Genomic DNA, 23,917 nt, shown 5'->3' with positions numbered 1-23,917 from the left:
GTTTCCGTAGTGTAGTGGTTATCACGTTCGCCTAACACGCGAAAGGTCCCCGGTTCGAGACCGGGCGGAAACAAGTTTTACTTATGAATCCATGACAGGCTATTTCAGGTTTGTTCGTTTTACACTGCTTTGCCAAACACTTTCCTCTATATCCCACAAAGCTGCTTAATTAGATACAGGGATTAGTATGGCTCCATTCCGAATCTCTCCTAAATAAGGGAATGATGTGGTCCAAGGCACCAATAATAAAAATGGCATAAATCTATCCCCTATTTTGTAGACGCTATAACTTTTGCGCAAACCAATATACGCTTATTGCGTTTTTTTTATAAAAAATTTGTAGAAGAATACACATCGGCCTAAACTGAGGAAAAAAATCGTATTTTATATATTTTTGGGGGATATTTATTAAAGCAAAAAGTAAATATTGCTATTTTTTTTTCGAAATTGTCGCTCTTTTTTTGTTTATAGCGCAAAAAAAAAGGTGATCACATACCACCAAAAGAAAGCTCTATTTGTGGAAAAAAAAGGACGTCAAATTTGTTTGGGTGCAATGTCTCAGGGGCACGCAATTGTCAGTTTAGTCCCCTTTCACACTTATACGACTTGTAGCATGATTTTGGATGGCAAAATCGTATGACAAGTCATTCTTCATGATTTTCAATGACTACCATTCATACTGGCACGACTTTAAGACGTGCCGACTTCAAAGTAGTTCCTGCATTACTTTTTTTCTGAAGTCGGATCAAAGTCGGATTCTGTATTAACAGATCCGACTTTGGCATGCGACTTGTAGTACGACTTGTGCATGAAGGGGAACTCTACGCCATTTAAAAAAAAAAAAAAAAACAGCATGGGTTCCCCTTCATGAGCATACCGGCCCTTTGGTCTGGTATGGATTTTAAGGGGAACACCCATGCCAAAAAAATGGCGTGGGATCCCCCCAAAATCCATACCAGACCCTTATCTGAGCACCAGCCTGGCCGGTCAGGAAAGGGGATAGGGACGAGCGAGTTCCTCCCCCTCCTGAGCCGTACCAGGCCGCATGCCCTCAACATGGGGGGTGGGTGCTTTGGGGCACCCCCCACCCCAAAGCACCTTGCCCCTATGTTGATGAGGACAAGGGCCCCTTCCCGTTGGTTGTCGGGGGCTGCCGTTTTTTCATCGTGGGGGGTTCCCCTTAAAATCCATACCAGAAGGGCCCGGTAAGCTCATGAAGGGGAAACCCATGCCAGGTTTTTTTTTTTAAATTGGCGTGGAGTTCCCCCTAATTATTGGGGGATCAAAGTCACGTCCCTGCTCATTGAAGTCGTACTTCAAGTTGTGGGGCAAAGTCGGATCCACAGTCGTATGACTATCTTGTCAGATTCGCGGTAAAATCGTGTGACTTTGAAGTCGCACAAGTGTGAAAGGGGCCTAAAGCTACGCAGTGCCGTATTGCAAAAAATACTCTGGTCAAGAAGGGGGTAAATTCTCTCGGGGCTGAAGTGGTTAAACACTTATTTTCTTCAAAAGCTGCTTCCCACCATATAAACTTTCCTTTGCATCCCTCAAATCTGCTCTTTCTTCTGGGTAAGGGTCTTTAACTTTTGTTTTTTTGGAACTGTGCATTTTGTCATGTATGATGTAAACTTTTTCATGTGGCAAATGTGCAACTTATGAAATGCTAAAGTGTGAATGGAACCTTAGTGAACACTGCAGGACATTTTAAAACTGACATTTAATTAAAAACATTGTTGAGACGACAGCAGCTGGAACATATCCAATAAAGTGTGTCCTATGTCCTGTTGGCTTATAATTACTGTAGAAATCTTTGCTACATGAATGCTAGATACGATTTCAGATACTCGCCACAGTGCCACATGCTCTCAATCTCCCTGGTGGTCTAGTGGTTAGGATTCGGCGCTCTCACCGCCGCGGCCCGGGTTCGATTCCCGGTCAGGGAAGAACTTTTTAAAATTGCCTCCAATTAAATCCTTCACTAGATAAACAAAATTAATTTTTGCCAAATTTAGTAGCTGCCTCAGTCCCATATTCTGATGTAATCTAATCTTCATGAATATGACCATAACACAGAGAAAACAGAAAATTGAATACTCACCTTTCCGTAATTTTCTTTTCCTGGTGCCTACCCATGGCAGCATACCAATGGTTGGTGGCTCTGCCCTCATCCAACTCACAGGACCACATAACTCTATAAAAAAAGAGTTACTCTCCCCTCAGGTATTCTTGTAACTAGTCTTTAGAACTTTAAGGATTATAAAAGGGAGGGTGTATGCTGCCATGGGTAGGGACCCGGAAAGGAAAATTACGGAAAGGTGAGTATTCAATTTCCCATTTTCCTGGTGCCTCCATGGCAGCATACCAATGGTAAATAACTTGCTTATAGGGAGGGTACTGCAATAAATCTAATGAGTTTACAGAACTGATAGTTCCAGAGACCTTTCCCCAAAATCCAGGAGGTAAGGACCGCCGGGTCTTAGCTATAGTGCGACATTAAGGTGTTGAAGGATGACCAACTTGCCACTCTGCAAATTGTCTCAGGAGAGACCCGAGCCAAAGCTGTTTAAGAAGAAGTGTAACGGTCACCACCGTTTACGACCTTCCATCACATCCACGACAGCTTATCGACACTCCACAATCAGGCAAACGAACGAGACCCATAAGAATTCCCCCCAGAAACGAGACACACAGCTCTAGTTTGAGGTTTAAAACAGGGAATGACTCTTTATTTTCTGCACATGGTAACACATTTCTCTTCAAAATACATCCCTCCCACCCTTGGGAAACAGGGCGGGTTAAATTGTCCAATGACAATGGTGATACAGGTCAGGTGTGTTCAAACTTCTCCTTCAGTAAACAGTCTTAGCAGGGGGGGGGGGGGGCTGCTGGAGTGATTCCCCCCCTTTCCTCACAGCAAGACATTTAAACATCCCATAATAGGTATGCAGACTGTACCAAGCTCCAATCCACATAGCAGACTTAATTACCACAATAGACAATGGAATGCAACCACACCACACCCCTTTCATCACAGCAAGCTTACTAGTATACATCAGCCACCAACACACAATATATATACAATATCTGACCGCATTAAATGTGACTAGCACAGACCATAGTGGGGTCACAATTAACCAAAATCTTACAGTGTCTCAAAATCCTGCAATACGATGTCTCATCTCATGTAATACATGAATACATGAATTACGATTCACTTGCCACCCCATGCCCAAAGGGCACAGAGTGGACTCAGACCCAAGAGATATCAGTGACGCTGACCCAGGAGTATCCTCCATCCTCACAAAGTCTTTGGGTGTCACGGGTCATTCCGTTACAAGAAGCATTTCCCCCGTTGAGTGTCTGGGACTGGAAGACCACTAGCCTGATATGCCTTTTGGATTAGATTCACGATTCAGCTGGCCCATGACATCTTGGAGACAGCGATTCTCTTTTGCGCCCTTGGGAATAACGAATAGACGTTGATCCTTGCGGAGCTGTTGTGTAAGATCTAACAAAAAAACACCTCAGATATCTGGCTAGATCCAATTTGAGTAGTTTTGAGGAAGTTGGATCTTCTCCAAAGGCCGGAAGAATACATTCCTGGTTGAGATGGTAGACTGAAGGTACTATGGGGACAAACTGGTGAATAGGCTGCAGAACTACCTTGTCCGGAGGCAGATGGACAACCTGGAGACGTCTTCCCTCTGACAGCCTGGCTGAAATGAACCATAGGCTGTTTTAAGCATAAAATCTCGGCCAGGGTGTACCAAGATGGATGCTGCTTAACCTCAGATGGCTGCTGGGCATGCGCCGTGACCCTGCCCCTGAGATGATGAAAGTGTGTTCAGAATCGCACGTGAAGCGCCCCTACACACAGGAGGGGGGGAGCGGTATGCTGGTGCACACGGCAGCAGTGTCAGGCCATTAGCGGCTCCAGTAAGGGACCCCCCTGGAGGGGGGCGGCATGCCGGCGCACATGGAGGCGGTGCCAGGAGCTATGGAGAGGACACTGGAGGTTCCAGATAGGTATACAAGTAATTGAATATACTGAACCTTTTGCTGTCTTGCCCCGGAATAGCCAGCCAGAAGCCATAGAGGAGAAGGAAATGCTCCTGAGAAATAGGCCCCAAAAAGATCCACAGAAAAATAAGCTCCCATACTTTTACGGCGCATTTAGCAGCCCAAGCAATGGGACTCCATACTGCAGGAGAGCATGAACCTGCAATGATAACACCATATGTCGGTGAGGCAGGGCTGAACTATGATCCTGCAGGGATGAGGACAGGAAAAAATAATACCTGAGGAGGGGAGAAACTCTTTTTTTATAGAGTTACGTGGTCCTGTGGGTTGGACAAGGGCGGAGCCACCAACCATTGGTATGCTGCCATGGAGGCACCAGGAAAATGTTTTATGCCATACTACAAATTACTTGTATATAAAACAGTCTGAAAGGTAGCCCCAGCGTTCAATGTTTGAGGTAAATGCCCGGGTGCTCACCCACAAAGAAATCCATACAAACCCAAAACATGTATAGAGGCACTCACAGGTCTTGCAGAGGGAATAAATAAAAAAACAGCAAAGTTTTTATTGTTGACGTTTTGATGTAGCTCAGTAGTGCCATTTGATTTTGATGAGGTACAAGCTTGTCTTCCTCAGGACAACAGTAAAGAAAAACAACATATACAGTATTACCTCTCACATTTTTGTAGATATTTTACAGTACTCAAAATTTCAAGTCCTGAGCTACTTGCCAGGCCTCAAGGGTTACTCGCCACCAGTTGCCCTGCCCAACCCCTAACATGTCCCGCCCCTAGACATGCCCTCATAAATTATCTCATGAAGTGACACTTAAATGTTTTATGCAGAATTAAGTTATAAAATAAATATTAACAACAACTTTATCCGTGCCCAAAAATGCAGCCTGTCCATGTCCCCAGTGCAGCCATGTGTCCCCAGTGCAGCCATATGTCCCCAATGCAGCCAAGTGTCCCCAATGCAGCCATGTGTCCCCAGTGCAGCCATGTGTCCCCAATGCAGCAAAATATCACCATGGCAGCCATGTGTCCCTATTGCAGCCTGTATCCCCAGTGGAGCCTGTGTCCCCATTGCAACCTGTGTCCCCATTGCAACCTGTGTCCCCCAGTGGAGCCATGTGTCCCCAGTGCAGCCTACCTGTGCTGGGTAAGAGAGAGGAACCGGAGCCGCCACCGCCGCCTGGTTGTTCAAAGCGCAGGGAACATAACAGCTTTCAATTCAATTCAATAGCTGTGTTCCCCCCCTGAGCCGTCATATACAGCCCCTCCCCCTTGTCCGGGAAACTTTGATAGACAAATCACCCGTACAATCCTGGGGGACGGGCTGTATATGCCGGCGGGGAACACAGCTATTAAATTCAAAGCAATTATGTTCCCCACGCTCTGAACCAGGCGGCGGCAGCGGCGATGGCGGCGACGGCAGCGGCAACTCTCCTCTCTCTTCCCCTTTATTCACTCCTTGCTCGCCCCCCTGCTCCCACTCAGCCCACACTAAATTTTGAGGGCTGTATTTTATATCTTTTCATGTGACAACACTAAAGAAATTACACTTTTTTACAATGTAAAGTAGTGAGTGTACAGGTTGTATAACAGTGTAAATTTGCTGTCTCCTAAAAATAACACCACACAGCCATTAATGTCTAAACCACTGGAAACAAAAGTGAGTACGCCCCTAAGTGAAAATGTCCAAATTGGACCCAAGGTGTCAATATTTTGTAGCACTGCCTTAACCCTCTTGGGCATGGAGTTTACTAGAGCTTTACAGGTTGCCACTGGAGTCCTCTTCCACTCCTCTTTGACGACATCACTAAGCTGGTGGATGTTAGAGACCTTGCGCTTCTCCACCTTTTATTTGAGGTTTTCCCACAGATGCTCAATAGGGTTTAGGTCTGGAGACATGCTTGGCCAGTCCATCACCTTTACCCTCAGCTTCTTTAGCAAGGCAGTGGTCATCTTGGAGGTGTGTTTGTGGTCGTTATCATGTTAGAATACTGCCCTGCTATAGACATTAAAATATTTACATATTCTTTACACAATGTACAAGCTTGCCTTTATCTAAAGGTATTGTGATGAAAATAAATCCTAACCCCAGGCATGGGCCCCTCATTTCTAACTCCTCCCCACACCCATGGAGAAGTCTCTTCAACATATAAGTTTCCGTAGTGTAGTGGTTATCACGTTCGCCTAACACGCGAAAGGTCCCCGGTTCGAGACCGGGCGGAAACAACTTTTTTTTTTTTCATCTTGCACTTTTTAGAAAAGGCTATTAAACTGTTTGTGACACATCTAAGCAAATATAAAAACCTGTTAAAAGCAAACTCCAGACACAGCAGGCTAACCAGGGTTGAAATTAGAAAACTCCACACTATGATAATGTAAAATATATGAAGGAAGCTGCTCCCCTAAAGTTGTGTGAAAACAACTTTAGCAATGTGGGGGGTGTATAGTAATAAGGGGGTGCTAATAATAAGTGATAAAAAAAATTCCAAATTCTGACGTGACGCAATATGTTAACTATAAGGTCAACAATACAATAGGTATTTAACCACTTGAGACCCGCGCTGTAGGCGAAAGACGTCCACAGCGCGGCTCTCAACTGCCGGGTGGACGTCACTGGACGTCCTTTTATTTGCATTCCCCGCGCACACCGCTGAGGGTGCGCAGCGGGGGAAAACTGTGCCCGGCGCATCGCTGAGATGCCGATGCGCGTGCCTGTCGGCCGCGATGTCACTTTCCTCTACAACCTGCAAAACTGCTCTTTCTTCTGGGTAAGTGTCTTCAGCTTTTGTTTTTTTGTAACTGTGCATTTTTCAGTGCCGCCTATTAGTGCCCATTAGTGCTGTCTATCAATTCTGACCATCAGTACACTGATAAGTGAATAAATACCACCAAAAGACAGCTCTATCCGTCTGGAAAAAATGCTAATAACTTGAGTGCAGTGTTGCTTGACCACGCAATTGTCATTCAAAGTGCGACATCACTGAAAGCTGAAAATTGGCCTAGGCAGGAAGGGGGTAAGTGCCCAGTAGGCAAGTGGTTTAACCACAATTGATACTTTCATTACTTATGTTAATCAGTGCATAAACAACATATACCCACTGATTACAAAAACCATATCATAAAAATAATCAAAAGCCAATAAGAAATAAGTGTTTTGCACCTGTAGATCAGTGTGAAAGTAGTCTAATAACCAGCAGCGACTGGTGCTCAATTTTCTTGGGGGGCCCACAGCCCTACAGCCAGGCAACCACATAACACACCCTCCCGGAGCTCGCTAAATCGATCACCACTTCCTCCTCATCGCTTGCCAGTCGCCTGCCAGGCCCCCCATCAGCCCTGCACTTACCCAATCCACATCAGGGCTCCCCCCTGTGTCTCCTCCCAAGTCTCGGTGGTCATTTCTCCTCCAGGCCAATCACGAGACACGAGGACTGGGCCAATCGTGTCTGAGAACTCCCAGCCAATTGGGTCTCAGGACCTGCTTCCTGATTCCCCGGGAGGAGAATCGGGAAGACAATAGCGAATATTAATTCACAATTGTCACACAACTGGTTGGACTCAGGGCACAGTGCTCTGCGCCCTGAAACCACCCTTTTTTTAAGCCAATTGGAGCCTCAGGCTCTAATCATGTGCTATTAAAAATAGAAAATAAACCATTGGTATCCATGCATCCGGTGCTATGTAGATTAGGGGCCCAGCGCATGAATTAGGGGGTGAAGTCCCTAATGGAGCGGCCGCTACTGCTAATAACCCTTTTTAACCGTTGGCACGGGCTCCTGCCGCCCCTTTAAGGGTTTACAATGCTAGGACGGGGGCAGGACTTTTGGCCATGTGAACGTTGCGTTTGGCTGCCATGGAGCATGGTGCGCAATCAGGGCACAGCTCTATTGCACGCAAATATACAGCCACTCGGTCCAATGGGACCGTATATTTGAGTATGCTCGGCGCCAACAAGTTAAAGCGGACTTCCACACAAAAGTGGAACTTCCACATTAAGCACTCCTCACCCCCTCACATTCCACATTTGGCATGTAATTTTTTGTGGGGAGTGGGGGCTTCGGTAGGAGTGGGACTTCGTGTCCCACTTCCTCCTTCCGCCCAGGGACCGCCTCGTGACTTCTATTCTCGCCTTAGGTGGCCCTTGCCTTTAGGCAATCTCCAGGGACACGTGACAGGTCACAGGAGATTGCCTGTCCACTCATAGAGCATAGTGCGACTCGCGCATTCGCAGTGAGTTCCCTGGCCGTGAAGCCAAAAGCGGTCACGGCTGGGTTCCCACACTATAAATGGAGGTGCCGGCTACAGAGGGGGGAGAGGAGCGGAGCTCTGGGCAGCCGCGACGCTGGACTGTGGAGCAGGTAAGTGTCTGTTTATTAAAAGTCAGCAGCTACACTTTTTGTAGCTGCTGACTTTTAATAAACACTAAAAGTCTGGAACTCCGCTTTAAGTGCCAATATGCCCATTGCAAATGAAGTGTATGTGATGTTTATTAGACTGGCCTCTTCCTCTTCCAGCTTCTGCTGGCATAGCTCTCCAGGCTGCTAGAAAAGTCCCAGGCAAAGTGCACTTAGTATCGCTCTGCAGGTGCTACAGAGGAAGTATTGGCTTATATGGCTCTGTCTCCCTCCCTGGCTTCCTCTGCTGCCAACATCAGCTCCACACACTCTGATGCTCTGGGATGGCAGGTTGTCAGTTGATCTGGGCTTGCTAACCCACCATTACAGGACATGGGCATGCACTTCCCTGGCTTGAGGTTGCAGGCCGACCCCCTTTTATAGACATTCAAATATTTACATTGTCTTGTACAAGCTTGCCTGTATCTAAAGGCATTGTGATGGAAATAAATCCCAACCCCAGGCTTGGGGCCCCTCATTTGTAACTCCTCCCATGGAGAAAGGTTTTACATGTAAGTTTCCGTAGTGTAGTGGTTATCACGTTCGCCTAACACGCGAAAGGTCCCCGGTTCGAGACCGGGCGGAAACAGTTTTTATTTTTTTTTATTTTGCACTTTTTGGAATAGGCTATTAAACTGTAACACACTAAGTAAATATAAAAACCTGTTAAAAGCAAACTCCAGAAACATCAGGCTAAACACTCCTTTGCTTTAAAAGCTGCTTCTCACCATATACACTTTCCTCTACAACCTGCAAAACTGCTCTATCTTCTGAGTAAGTGTCTTCAGCTTTAGTTTTTTTTGTAACTGCATTTTTGACATAGATTTTTTCATGTGGTAAATGTGCATCTCATGAAATGCTAAAGTTTGAATGAAACGTCCGTAAAAACTGCAGGACATTTTAAAGCTGACATTTAATAAAACATTTTGTTGAGATGACAGCATCTGGAACATATCCAATAAAGTGTGTGCTATGTCCTATTGGACATGATTACTGTAGAAATCTTTGCTACACTAATTCCAGATACAATGTCAGATATGTGCCACAGTGTTACAAGTTCTCAATCTCCCTGGTGGTCTAGTGGTTAGGATTCCCGGTCAGGGAAGAGCTTTTTAAAATTAAATCCTTCACTAGAAAAACAAAATGCTTTTTTTGCCAAATTTAGTAGCTGCCTCAGTCCCATATTCTGATGTTATCTTCATGAATATGACAATCACACAGGGAAATTGTTTTATGCCATACTACAAATTACTTATACATAAAACAGTCTGAAGGGTAGCCACAGCATTCAATGTTTGAGGTAAATGCTCAGGTGCTCACCCACAAAGAAATCCATACAAATCCAAAACGTGTGTAGCACCCCCTAGGTAGGTGCTAGAGGTAGTTGGTAGGATAGGTAAACTTAGGCAGGCCTGGCTGGTTTCTTTTGTTCTGATCTGGGCTGGGAGTGGCTCAGGGTAGCAGCTGGTGACTCACAGGCAGCATCACTGAGACCTTTTAGAAAGAGAACAGGAGAGGAGAGGCTGGCAGGAGTCAGGCATCCTTAAATACACAGGGTCAGCCCAGCTGGGGAGATGTTGTTCAGGTGAAAGAGCTGGAGATGGAATGCTAGCTGTCGGGGGCCTTTGGGGGAGCTCCCCAGTCTGGGGGGGGGGGGGTGACATTGGGCCTTGGCACAAAGTGCAGATGGGCTCCTCGTACAAACCACAGGGGTGTCCTGGAGAGGAAGCACAGGAGGAGCAAGAGCAGACAGCAGGAGAGAGCACTGCTGGGCAAGTCTCCAGAGAGAGGAACAACTGGTCACAGCCAGGAGGGCTGGTGAGTGACATGCACAGACCTGAGAGGACTGGGGAGGGATGCCTGAGAGGACTGGTAGAATGCGATCTGGGATGGGTGCAGAACCAGTGGTGTGGACTGTGGTGGCACAAGCTTGTCTTCCTCAGGACAACAGTGGATTGAAGCAAAACAACACATTATATATATATATATATATATATATATACACACTAAAAATAAGCCCTTCAATCATTACCACACACATCTGATGACATCATCACGTACAAAGGTTACAGCTAAAAATGGTGGGCAAATATCTTAATTAGAAGCAAAAAAAACACCAAAGGGATACATACAAATTATCATAAATAAAGGATGGAGCCAAACCCAGGCACTAATGGCAAGTGCCAGAGACAAGAAAAAGCAGGACAGAACATCATGTTACCTAAGCAAGATGGCCGCCAAGAATTAATCGGGGCAGAAATAGCAGAAAATGGTGGACAATGTACAGGAAAAAGGAAAAGGAGGGTGCTGCAAAGCAACCTGCAACACCATAGATCAAGAGACAAGTCCAACAACAGACATGAATTCAGTGTAAAAATCACCAAGTAAATGTGCTGAAAGTGAAAATAAACAGAACTGGGATACAATAAAACAGCAGACAATTGAAGCTCAGAAGAGGGAGAGCACAGAAGGTACCAACACCCATAGCCAGAGTGGCCTACAGGCAGCAGAAGGATACATGGAAAAGATGAGGAGAAAAATCTCCACAGGCCTGTGGCAGGCATCTCCATAGGGGACATGACTAGAGAGGGAGGGGGCGGTACCCAAAAATGGAGTGGAAAATTGTATGCTGATCACATGTTAAATAGGATTTAAATGTAATGGACACATGAAAAAAGCAGCAAGTATAATCTCTGCACAAAAACTAGTGCCAAAGGGCAATATATTTATGCTACTAAGCCCACAATAAAAAAAATTGTATATAGGTGTAGCGCCCCCTTGCTTTCAGCATGGGCACTACGCCTAAATTTAGTGGGGAAGGGAGAGTTACTTTGCTCCCTTCTAAGTGTTTGTTTAAATTTGGGACCTCTGTCGTTTCAGAAGTCCACTGGGTCAATCTGTGGTCAGGGAGTGCAATGCCACCTTTGGTCAGCAGTTGGCACCAGAGGGGTTCTGGCGGAGCAGATCTTCTCCCAGCGGCCAGAGGACGTTTTCCCTCACGGGGCATGCTGGGAGAGGGTATATTCGTGAGGGAGGTCAGGTGTTCGGTGTGCTTTTTCCAGCGGGGTCCCCGTTCCAGGTGCGGTACCCACCTTCAGGGTACGCGCATCCATGGATCCGGCCAGCGTGGCCCACCTGGCCAGAACCGAACCTTGCAGTGGACCTCATCCTGCTGAGAAGGAGAATCTCAGCGCTCCAAGACCTATTGACGGGATCCTTGTTTGGGATCGGGTGTCCAGGCAGCTGACAGGTATGCTTACTGTCATCCAGGGACCTTCTCTAAATCAGTCTACTGAGAGTGTTCTTTATTCGCTAAAGTCTCTCTATTGAAGTTGGCCTGTGAAAAGAGGCCTAAAGACAGGTCTGTGTGTGAGAGACTTGTTCCTCCCAGTAGTGTCCAGAGTGACGCTCCGGCTGCCAGGCCTACCATAGGGGTCTGTCCGGGGGCACTTAACCCACTCCGAGTAGAGTGGTGGTGTGTTCTATAATCGTTTCAATGCAGAGCAGAGAATTGCTCAGTTCTATATCCAGGCCTGATACCGCATGGTTCTACTTTCTTCCTTCATCAACTTTGACCTTCCTGAAATTTGTTGATGTTGGCCGTGTTTGGCCTGAGCAATAAAGCAGTTAAAATTCTTTATTGAATGTCTGGACCTCCACTCACTCCTGTTTTCACAAATTGCACCCCTAGACATTGCCAAGGTGACTTAGCAGGCCGATCCCAAAATCAACCAGCGGCTCTTTCGGGGGTAGCGCTACATAGGATCAAGGTCAGGCTGATTGCATTGTGTGTGGGGCAACAGAGCAATTGGCATCCAATATGTGTGCAGTGACAACTCCTTTTTTTTTAACTCACTAAAATTATTATTATGTATGTAGTACATTCTCTCTAATGGGTGTAGCACTTGGGAGCCACTTGATATGTCTGGTCCTCTGTTCTTGTGCCTGGCTGGGCTGATGAAATGGATGTAGTCACCTGTGTGTATAAGTGCCCCCAAACACAGCAATACATATATCTCAGATGTGACACCAAACTGAGTAGTGGCAAAGTGTTTTACACCCAGGTGGAGGTAAAGAGAGACTGTACAGAGATGAATCAGCGAGGAAAGGCTATACTGGATTGGTTCACAGTTAAAAGATATAGCACAGCAGTCAACAATCAAGCAATGGCCAGTAGCAGCATTGCAGTAGTTAACCAATGCAATTAACAGGTTGCCAACAGTGAACGCTTAATAGTCCTACTCTTTCTAGCCTAACTAAGGGGAGGACCTATAGGTAATTACAACAGCACCAGCCAGCAATCAGTAATACATGTGTCCTAAACATTCTGTTGGCTAGCTTGTTGAGGCCCAAACCCTTCTGTTGGTGCACTCTCTCTTTAAAAGTTCCTGCATGCAATGATTAAGTGTTCCTAGCCGGAAAGATCTGTCCCTCTGCTAGTAACTGTAGTGTATGAGTGGCTGCTCACCTGTTCTTTGTAAGGAGAGGATTTCAATCCCTGCACCAGGCAAAGAGGTTTCTCTGTTGTCAGCATTCGCTCGTTAACTGCATAGCAGACTCCCCACAGTAGGGTGACCAGACATCCCCAGATTGCGGATACTGTCCCCGGACCAAGTCTGTCCCCGGTTTTGTCCCTGGATTGGATTTAAACAGGGGCTGAGGCAATTTCAAAGACAGTCAGTGCAGAATTAAAAAAAAAACAGGGTGCATGCCCATTCAGCTCCGCTCGCATGTTCTGCCTTGGCTCAAGGCTTATCTCCTTGCCTTCCCTGGCGGAATGATCTTCCTCCTCTCGCCACCCAGTAGTAGCCGGGGCCCAGGGAGTAAGACGTGATAGGCTGTGAGGTGGGAGGCAGAAAGTCGCTGATTGTCGCCATTACTAGTAAAAAGAAAATATGTCCCTGGATTTCATTTAAAAAATCTGGTAACCTTACCCCACAGTGCACATTACACTCCTATGGTCAGTCCTGGCCTCCCCACAGAAAGAGAGCTTCTTCCTTTCTCACTCAGCCTGGTAGAAAACGACTCCTCTTTATTGTCCCTTTCTTGGGAATTGTAGTTTCCAGCAAACCTGTGGTGATGGCTAAATAAATCTTCAGCAAACTATCTTACCCACAATCCTCCTTGTTTTTCCCCAGAGTCTCTTGTAATTCATGTGCCCCTCTAGTGGATTGAGGTTGTAACGGTTACATATTACACAGTAAGGCTACATGTATACTAGCATAGCCTGACAATGGCTCTTCTTCAGTAAACTTTGCAAAAAGCAGCTGTAGCACTATTCTTTTCTCTCTCTGCGGCTACTGAGGTATGATGGCGTCACTTGTATAGTATTTAGGAGCAGAGTCTTTATAATATGTGTGATCAGGACAGGATCGCTAACAAGCACAGTGCCTCCACTCAATTGGGGCTTGTGAATAGCAAGTGAAATCCCAATTGAAAAATATATCTACACATAGACAGTAATCCACACAGCATTGTATTTGAAAGTCCATATATTGAAGAAATAACATTCAGTGAACCATCCAACATAACGTATTTTCCAAACAGGAACATGAAATCATTAACAGTCTCTATGTATGTCTCAGTGAGGTGAATCTGCAGCACTTACACAGTCTGTGTTCTCTCTCTCTCCACCCACTTACCCACAAAACCCCTTGCCACCCTCTGCTCTTCTTGATGACCTTGTCCTCGGTGAGAGAGAGAGAGAGAGAGAGAGAGAGAGAGAGAGAGAGAGAGAGAGAGCATAGAAACCATATTGGAAAAGTGCAAACAAACACTGCATAACAAGAGTATACACTTGGTAAACAGGCAAAGAAATTATCACATCACTACATTCTCCCCCTGCTGAAAATCCTTCCGACCCAGCAAGGATATACACTCAAAACATAGCGAAAGTTAACATTGTTGTCGCCTTCTGCAGACCACTTCTCCAGACGCAATCTATTACAGAGATAAGCTGCAAAGGAAATATGGTTAGTAACATATAAGTATCATGCTAACCAGTCTAGAATGAGCTGCAATCATGTCCATCAGAACATGAAGTTGTACATAGTTCTGTACAGCATAGCAGGGTCTTCCCAAGGTGTCATAAGTAAAAACTGGTGGAGGTCGTCAAACACGATCTCCTCTCCTCAAACCCTCAGGCATTAGTCCAGATAACTCTGGGACAGAATTAGTGGGAAAACGTGGTGCTCCAACCATGCTTGGAACTGTAGGCAAAAAGTTTTGGGCTGTTGGTTCAAAAACAGGAGTAGCTGGGTTCAGACCTTCCCTCTGAGGAAGGCCCCTATCAGTAATAGATGAAGGAACCTGTACAGGAGGCTCTGGTCGAGGTGTGAACCAGTCAGTATCATCACTCTGGTCTCCCAGATCTGTGCAAGGCACATAATTAGAATCTGTAACAATATCAGATTGTGGATCCTCATCAGCCGTAGCAACTTGTGGTACTGGAAGCAAGTGATTCCTATGCCAGGCTTTGATCCAACCCTCAGGTCCTCGAATCCTGTAGAGTGAAATTCTAGGCAGTTTTTCTATAACTTCAAACAACTCATTTTGCCAGCGATCAGCTAATTTATGTTTGGCTGAAGGTCCCAAATTGCGGAGAAGCACTTTATTACCAGGTTGTAAGTCTTTGTAACAAACTTTGACATCAAAACGCATTTTATTGGCAGCATTTGTTTTTGCAGTATTTTCCTCAGCCATTTGATAGGCCTAGTTTAAACTCTGTTTAAGTCATTCCACATACTGGTAGTGATTTCTATTTTCACTCCATCAGTTGACACACCCAACTGAATGTCAATAGGGAGACGGGCTTCTCTCCCAAACATGATAAAATAAGGAGAGAAACCAGTTGATTCATGTGTGGTACAATTGTAGACATGTACCATAGCTCCAACATGTCGGCTCCAGGTTCGCTTAGCACCACTAGGGAGGGTACCCAACATGTTCAACAAGGTGCGATTGAAACGTTCAGGGAGAGCATCACCCTCTGGATAATAAGGTGTGGTGCCTCTCTTGTCGATATTAAGCAATGTTAACAGCTCTTTAATTAGGAGACTTTCAAAGTCCCGCCTCTGGTCAGAGTGAAGTCTTTTTGGCAATCCATAATGAACAAAAAACTTCTCCCACAACACTTTAGCTACAGTTACTACTTTCTGATCTTTGATGGGATAGGCTTGAGCTTATCGAGTATAGTGATCAGTCACAATCAGAACATTTCTCACATCACTGCTGTCATTGTCAATACACAAAAAGTCCATGCACACTAAATTCATTGGACCAGAACTTTTCAAGTGTTCCATAGAAACAGCTTGAGTAGGCAAAGTTTTCCATTGCAGACATCTCACACAATGGCAGCAATAGTCCACAACAGATTTCCTCATTCGTGGCCAAAAGAAATGGTCTTGGATTAGTCCGTAGGTTTTTTCAACTCCTAGATGTCCATGTTGGTCATGCAAACTTCTCAAAACAGATTTTCTGTAGACTTGAGGGAGCACTAGCTGTCTCCTTCCAGTATGATCATGGAACAAATGTACCCTGCATAAAAGTCCAATTATTTTGAGTTTATCTCATTCTTTAAGATAGTAGGTACTCTGCTCAGGTATGGTTTTTCTCATGTAATTAGGATCTTTGCGGAAAACAGATTCTCTAACATGTCTGATTACTGGATCTCTCTTTTGTGGAAGGGCCATATCTTTCTCTTGCAGCTGGATGTTTTCTGGTACCCCTAAAGCGATGGGGCAGCAATACATGTTTGGGATAGACCCTTTACCAGCTCCCAAGGAGTCAATAACTCATAAGTCAGAGAAAACAATGTTGTCTCCTTGTACAGCAGCTGTAGCACAATAGGCAGCCAGAACAGGCCCAAGTTCTTACCCCCATTCACTTCCTTCTAAGTTCACTGGCAACCTAGGATGCCTAGAGAGCATCAGCCCCAACATTTTTGGGCCCTGGCTTTTACTTGAGAGTGAATTGGTAATTAGACAAGGCAGCAAGCCACCTATGACCAGTGTCATCCAGCTTAGCTGTAGTCAAAACATGAGTGGGGGGGGGGTTGTTAGTTCTCACCTCAAACTGAGCTCCATACAAGTAATCATGCAGCTTTTCAACAATAGCACACTTCAGGGCAAGAAATTCTAGTTTGTGAACAGGATAGATATTTTCTGCCGGGCTTAGACTGCGAATAATATAAGCAACAGGCCTTAGTCCCCCTGGGTACTCCTGATGCAGGACTCCTCCCAATCCATCATAGCTAGCATATAAATGCAGAATGTATGACTTTTGGTGGGTCTGCATAAGCCAACACTGGTGCTTCTGTAAGACTTTTCTAAAGCTGTAGAAAAGCGTTCTCACAATCAGAAATCCACCTCTCACTGAGAGGAGTTTTTCTGGTTGTGTCAATGCCAGGGGTTTCTTTGAGCAAGTCATTAGGAGGCCGAGCAGTCTTCGAATAACCTCTAATGAAGTGGCGATAATGGCCACAAAACCCCAAGAAGGACCTCAGTTCTTTCAGATTTGTGGAACGGGGCCAGGTTACCACAGCCTCCACTTTAGCAGGATCAGTTGCTACCCCTTCTGCAGATACTATGTGACCCACAAAGTTTACTGAAGAGCGAGCAAACTTACATTTGTCCACTCATTGGAACTTGGTAATAACCAGATCTTAAATCCATTACTGTGAACCCTTTGCTACCTTGCAGGGCATCAAGAGTTTCCTCAAGGCGAGGTAGTGTGTATTGATCTGGGACCGTTCACCGATTTAGAGTCCTATAATCAACAAATATTCGTACTCCACCATTTTCTATCTGACCACCACTATTGGGGATGTATACGGTCTTTTAGACTCAATGATGTTTAGATCTTTCATTTTTTGCAAGCACTCTCGAACATCATCCAGATCTTTAAGAGGTATGCGCCTGGGTCTTTCTCCTAATGGGGTGCTATCTGTTAGGCGAATACTGTGCTGAATACTTTTAGCACACCCAACATCCATGTCATCAGTTGAGAAAACATCTTTGTATTCCATTGGGTGCTCTCCTATCGCTTGTTTGTGCTCTGCAGGACTATCAGCATCATTCAGGTGAAAGTCTAATTTGGTTTCTTTCTCCTCAACCTTGGCAGGGTAGGAGCTAATGGTTTCCACTGGGTAATAGTAGGCTACCTCTTTGTTGTTCCAAACAATAACAACATCCATTCTTGGACATTTTAAACAATATTCTTTCCTTTTGGGTACTATCTCCCAGCCATTCTTTGCAGCCTCTTTTGTATCAGTCTCCAGCAGGAAAAAGCTACCGGTTGCACTTGGTGGAATTTCCGCAATGCTCTCTCTCCCCCGGCGGGAAATTCTATGGGATGCCATGGATTTCCCACACACCCTTCAGGAAGATCAGGAGCAAAAGTTTGGCAGATATTTTGAAGCTCTGGAGCAACAGGGAGTGAAAGTAGAAGAGTTGCCCTGTTGGGCCCTCAAGAAACCATATGAAAGCAGCCTCAACGGCTTCCACATTGGAATCATAGGAGCATACTCGTTACCCCCAGGCTCACATAAGAAATTACTTTAAGTGGGGGATCCTCATCAGCTATCACACCAGGAATGCAAAGCTCAACTTCTAGACAACCATCCATAAATACAGGATTTTCTCCCACACCATAAACAGGCATAGTGTTCATAGGTTTCAAAGGGAGGTGGTTTAAGTGTTGCTGATAGAAGGGCCTGTATATGATAGTCAGCTGAGAACCAGTATCAAACAGAGCAGTAGTGGGTATATCATTAACAAATTAATTGAAAGTACATCGGGGGCCTATCCCAGGTAGTTTGGTAAACATTTGTTTTCTAGATTTTCCCTGTTTTCTTTTGTACACATGTCCAGCTTTACTGTGAATTTCAGAACTAGCAGCCAGCAGTGGACACTGACGAACTGTGTGGCCTGCTTGTCCACAGCGGAAACATTTAATGTGGAAGAGAGTGGGTGTCTACCCACTTCATTGTTTTTAGCAACAGTCTCATTTTTGTGCTCAACCAAAGAACTCTGTTTAACTTTGGTCTTAGAAGGGGTACTAAAACAGATATCAAATTCCTGTTTTTTTACTTCAGTCATAGTTTCAGTGAAAGTAAAGTTTCTCTCTCTCTCAAAACAACTCTTAGGACCAGTGACATTGGGTGATGTGGCAGTAGCCCCTTTATTATTTGAACAGTCCGTAATTTGTCAACATCCGTAGGACAGATTACCTTTTCAGTGAGCAATCTCCCTAAAAGCACGTCTAGCCTCCTCACAAACACAGAAACATCCTCTTCCTCTTTATGCTTTGTCTGTTTAAAATCAGCAAACATCTGATCAGGGTCACGGTGCAGTCCATAAGCATCTGTCAAAACATCAATATATTCTTGAGCACTGGTACTCACATGAGTGTCCTTGTAAGCTCTAATGATAATGAATACTGGTGGTCTTAAACTTTCCATGATGCACTGTTTTTTCTTTTCCTCTGAGCAGGTCCATTCCTCGATTACTTGTTGTGCAAAATCTTTCCACACCTCAAAACTTTCTCCACCAGCAGGGATAGGGAGCACCCCTGAAAAAGCTTTTAATTTGCGATAAGAATCAGCATGTAAATTCTGAGCAATGTCTTCAGTGACTTTTAGCAGCAGGTGCTTAATATTTGTTTCCTGCTTAGCGGCTGTAGAACTTGACATTAGAGTTTCTCCTGATGAAGCAGTTGTATTCAATGGTTCACACTTTACAGGCAGGGCTGGTAACTTCCGCCTTCCTGGAGGTGAAATTACTGGAAATATTACAGCACAACCAATTACTTCAGCCCCCTTTGGATATATGCAAAAGGGCCCTTTAACTGGATTTAAAATCCACCTTACTGAGACAGAGATAATGGGTATATACTGTTCTTAACTCTCATCCTCCTCTCTTTTATCCTCTTTTAAGAGAGGCAGACCGCAAGGTTTCATTTGCTTGTAGCGCCTCCTGCAGTCTATGGGTGCTCACAGTGATAGGTACATACGAAATAGCAAATGTCCTTTTAGGTGAAGGCCCTCTTCCAGGGCCCACTGCCTCACAGCTTCTGTTGATAACAGTGACATGGTCCTTTCTTAATGTCCTGATCCAAGATATTTTTCCCAGCGGTGCCTCCAAATGTAACACTATTCTTTTCTCTCTCTGCGGCTACTGAGGTATGATGGCATCACCTGTATAGTATTTAGAAGCAGAGTCTTCATAATCTGTGTGATCAGGACAGGATCTCTAATGCCTCGTACACACGGCTAGACTTTCTGAGAAAAAAAGTCAGACAGGCTTTTTTCTCGGAAAGTCGGCCGTGTGTAGCCTCCATCGGACTTTTTTTGTTGGAAGTCCGACTGACCTTAGATAGAGAACCTGTTCTCCATCTTTCCGTCGGACTTCCGACGGACTTTTGCATGGTCAAAAGTCCGACCGTGTGTACAAGGCATAACAAGCACAGTCCCCCACTCAATTGGGGCTTGTGAATAGCAAGTGGAATCCCAATTGAGAAATATATCTCCACATAGACAGTAATCCACACAGCATTGTATTTGAAAGTCCATGTATTGAAGAAATACTTCAGTGAACCATCCAACATAAAGTATTTTCCAAACAGGAACATGAAATCATTAAGTCTCTATGTATGTCTTAGTGAGGTGAATCTGCATCACTTACACAGTCTCTGTAGGAAGTCACTGTTCTCTTTCCACCCACTTACCCACAAACCCCTTGCCATCCTTTGCTCTTCTTGTGGAACTCATCCTTGGTGAGAGAGAGAGAGAGAGAGAGAGAGAGCATCACAACCATATTGGAAAAGGGCAAACAAACACTGCATAACAAGAGTATACACTTGGTAAATGGGCAATGAAATGATCACCTCACTACACAGCAAAAATGCAAACCACGTTTTTACTGTAAGCTGCTAGTGTATTAAAGTCTCTGTTATGACTGTGTCTGTGTAGAAGTCCTTTGTGGGTACACATACAAACAGTAGTCCGAATGGGCTAAAGTTAAAATGGATGCAACTGTAAAAAAACGGCTTTCACTGGCAGCCTCTCTCCTTTATCTGGCAATAACTCACTCTCCAAGTGTTTGTTTAAAAAGATACCTCTAAATACCATTTTCCAGTGATCTTCAGGCCAGTCATGTGACCCCTGGTCGCTCTGCTACTACGATCCAGGGTTACAGTGGGATTGTAGTGGCCAGCTTAAAGGGACTATAAAGGCAGAAGGTTTTTTTGTCTAAATGCATTCTATGCATTAAAATAAAAAAAAATCTTCTGTGTGTAGAAGCCCTCACACCCCCCCAATACTTACCTGAGCCCCATTTCTCTCCAGGGATGTACACGAGTCCCTCGGCCATCGGGGACTCTCCGCCTGACTGACTGAGACATAGCTGCAGTGCCATTGGCTCCCGCAGCTGTCAATCGAAGTCAGTTAGCCATGTCAATCGAAGTCAGTTAAAGCAGGAGTTCGCCCGAAAAATTTTTTTTAACATTAGATTGAGGCTCATTTTGTCAAGGGGAATCGGGTGTTTTTTTCTAAATCGAAGCACTACTTACCGTTTTAGAGATAGATCTTCTCCGCCGCTTCCGGGTATGGTCTTCGGGACTGGGCGTTCCTATTTGATTGACAGGCTTCCGACAGGCTTCTGACGGTCGCATACATCACGTCACGAGTAGCCGAAAGAAGCCGAACGTCGGTGCGGCTCTATACGGCGCCTGCGCACCGACGTTCGGCTACTTTTGGAAAATCGTGACGCAATGTATGCGACCGTCGGAAGCCTGTCGGAAGCCTGTCAATCAAATAGGAACGCCCATACCCATACCCGCAAGCGGCGGAGAAGATCAATCACTAAAACGGTAAGTACTGCTTCGATTTAAAAAAAAACACCCGATTCCCCTTGACAAAATGAGCCTTAATCTAATGTTAAAAATTACGTTTTTGGGTGAACCTCCACTTTAAGCAATCAGGGGAGAGAGGTGGCTGAATGGACACGTGGAGCTGTTGTTGGGCTGTTCAGTTCAGAGAAGATCAGAACTTTAGAAACCATTCCTTGAGGTTTCCTCAGTTGCTTGATTTGCCCCTTTGTTGACCTAATACTTGGTCATGCATGTCACTAATAGAATCTCCGGGCATTGGTGCAAACAGCTGCCTTGTTAGCGCAGTAGGTAGCGCGTCAGTCTCATAATCTGAAGGTCGTGAGTTCAATCCTCACACAGGGCAAATATTTTTATGTTATGGCATTCTCATGATAATTTCATTATTTATACTCATGATAATAAAACCTCCTGTCTGAGAAAAAATAACCTATAGAAAGGCTGCTTTCATGACTGAGGCTTTACTCAAAACTGGACTGAAAGTGATTCCATCTGGAGCAGCAAGCTGTCAAGGGGCCTTAAAGTGGTTGTAAACCCTTTACAGCCACTTTAACCTACAGGTAAGCCTAGATTAAGGCTTACCTGTAGGTGCTTGAAATATCTCCTAAACCTCCACGGTTTAGAAGATATTTACTATATTCACGGGGCACCGCTGTCTACGGCGCATGCGCTGTAAACCAGGGGTTGACAAATTTGCTTGGAATCTAGGAGCCAGCTAAAAAAGTTAGGAGCCAGAAAACGCGCCCGTCCCGACGAGCTTGCGCGCAGAAGTGAACACATACGTGAGCAGCGCCCGCATATGTAAACGGTGTTCAAACCACACATGTGAGGTATCACCGCGATTGGTAGAGCGAGAGCAATAATTCAAGCCCTAGACCTCCTCTTTAACTCAAAACATGCAATCTGTAGATTTTTTTAAACGTCGCCTATGAAGATTTTAAAGGGTAAAAGTTTGTCGGCATTCCACGAGCGGATGCAATTTTGAAGCGTGACATGTTGGGTATGAATTTACTCGGCGTAACATTATCTTTCATAATATTTAAAAAAAATGGGGATAACTTTACTGTTGTCTTATTTTTTAATTAAAAAAAGTGTAATTTTTTCCCAAAAAAGTGCGCTTGTAAGACCGCTGCGCAAATACAGCATGACAGAAAGTATTGCAACGATCGCCATTTTATTCTCTAGGGTGTTAGGATAAAAAATATATATAATGTTTGGGGGTTCTAATTAGAGGGAAGAAGATGGCAGTGAAAATAGTGAAAAATTTAATTAGAATTGCTGTTAAACTTGTAATACCAATGGCCACCACCAGATGGCGCCAGCTTACACATCTGGTGGTAATAACTTGTAATACCAATGGCTCACCACCAGATGGCGCCAGCTCCCCAAAAAAAAGCCAAGCCAAGTCGCCAGGACCCTATTTCTAGTCGCCATGGCGACCTGGCGCCTGGGATTTGTCGAGCCCTGCTGTAAACAAGTGGTAAAGGGGGAAATTAGTGTTCCATTCCTCATTGAGGCCGTGCCGTCACTGCCAGCTCCCGTGTGCATGCGCGGGTGTGACGTCATAATGGCTCCAGCCAATCAGAACGCCAGAGCCGCGATACACGGAAGTAACCCCCGGGGAGGGTGTCGGCTGCCCGGGCATTGGAAGAGAACGGCTGCGGGGGCTTCGATCAGAGGTGAGTATTCAATAATGAGCTAGTATGCCATGCAGGAATCTGAAGGCAACCCCCTCAGAGGTCCGGCTCTTCACTTACCGGGCTGTGGTGTCCTCTCCTCCTGTGTCTCCTCAAGAGTGCAGGCAGCAGCGGAGGCAGAGGTATCCATTCCTCCAGCATGTGTCTCCTCTGCATGTCTCCTCTTCCTAAGCACTGGGCATCCAATAGGACCGCCCGTTGCTTTGGCCAGTTGGGAAACAGGTCTCACTGACCTGCCTCATGTATGGCCGACAGGCACCGTAGTGTGTAAATAGCAAAAATTAATTAACTATGGTCACACAATTGGGTGGGATCAGGGAGAATTCTCTGTGTCTTACATTGCATGTCTTCATAGCTCAGTCTTTATCCAAGCTGGACTACAAGATATCTCATCTGTTGCCAGCAAGGAAGTCCAGAGCAAGTAGCAAACCCCTCCTAGAGAGTCTTGGCTCTCCATTGAGTCTCAGGAGCAGCCCCCACCAAGGTATTGTAAGGGATAGTCTACCCATGAGTCATTGGATATGACAGGGACTGCAGAGATCTGCCCTCTAAGAGAGCTTCAGAGCCGGTGAACACTGGGGTGACTCGTCAGGCAACTCAGCCGCCTGACAAGTCACGTCCCATTGTATTCAATAGAACCGTTCTAATAGGAACGACGCAAGTCGCTCCGACATAGAAAAAGGTTCTTGTACGACTTTGGGGGCGACTCTGGGCGACTTGCATTGATTTCTATGCAAGTCGCCTCTGAATTCGTCTTCAGGACGCCTTGCCAAGATGCCCCTGAAGTCGTGCCGCCCCAGTGTGAACCGGCTCTCAAAATCAGTTGAAGTCCAGAATGCACCTGACCTGGGGACTGAAGCAAAGAAAACAAAGCAGTCCAAACTGAACAAGCTCTATTCAAATC

At 45.3% G+C, this 23,917-nt stretch overlaps 5 non-coding genes across 5 annotated transcripts; all 5 read left to right on the top strand.

Annotated features, from left to right (window-relative positions):
- TRNAV-AAC lies at window positions 1–73 on the top strand. The gene has a single exon. It is a non-coding gene; the product is annotated as a tRNA-Val (tRNA).
- Window positions 74–1,874: 1,801 nt separating this feature from the next.
- Window positions 1,875–1,946, top strand: TRNAE-CUC. Its single transcript has one exon. It is a non-coding gene; the product is annotated as a tRNA-Glu (tRNA).
- Window positions 1,947–6,190: 4,244 nt separating this feature from the next.
- TRNAV-AAC lies at window positions 6,191–6,263 on the top strand. Its single transcript has one exon. It is a non-coding gene; the product is annotated as a tRNA-Val (tRNA).
- A 2,684-nt stretch (window positions 6,264–8,947) lies between these two features.
- TRNAV-AAC lies at window positions 8,948–9,020 on the top strand. Its single transcript has one exon. It is a non-coding gene; the product is annotated as a tRNA-Val (tRNA).
- A 12,569-nt stretch (window positions 9,021–21,589) lies between these two features.
- On the top strand, window positions 21,590–21,662 carry TRNAM-CAU. Its single transcript has one exon. It is a non-coding gene; the product is annotated as a tRNA-Met (tRNA).
- Window positions 21,663–23,917: the final 2,255 nt, after the last annotated feature.

This window comes from Rana temporaria, chromosome 3, assembly GCF_905171775.1.
Source record: "Rana temporaria chromosome 3, aRanTem1.1, whole genome shotgun sequence".
In the NCBI taxonomy this organism is placed as follows: Eukaryota; Metazoa; Chordata; class Amphibia; order Anura; family Ranidae; genus Rana; species Rana temporaria.
Note: the sequence above shows the minus strand (reverse complement) of the source record. Positions and strands in the feature narration are given on the sequence as shown.